The following is a 225-nucleotide window of genomic DNA, read 5'->3' as shown; positions in this document are numbered from 1 at the left end:
CCAGCAGTGGTTTTGGGGTTTTGTTTGTTATTTCCTTCCCTCAAGCAGTCCTCCATTAGGCGAAAAGGGTCTTGGACGTTGTAGTCTTGGGGCACAGAGCTCTGTGGCTGGAGGCGCTGACTCACTGGCACTCAATCAGCACAGAGCCAACTTGCTCTCTGCACAGCTATTGGCTGGAAGTCAGCGGCCGCCCGCCCCTGCGCGATGTGGTCATTGGTAAAGGCA

Source organism: Phyllostomus hastatus, unplaced genomic scaffold (genome assembly GCF_019186645.2).
Source record: "Phyllostomus hastatus isolate PE091 unplaced genomic scaffold, TTU_PhHast_1.1 phas_contig_40, whole genome shotgun sequence".
Lineage (NCBI taxonomy): Eukaryota > Metazoa > Chordata > Mammalia > Chiroptera > Phyllostomidae > Phyllostomus > Phyllostomus hastatus.
Note: the sequence above shows the minus strand (reverse complement) of the source record.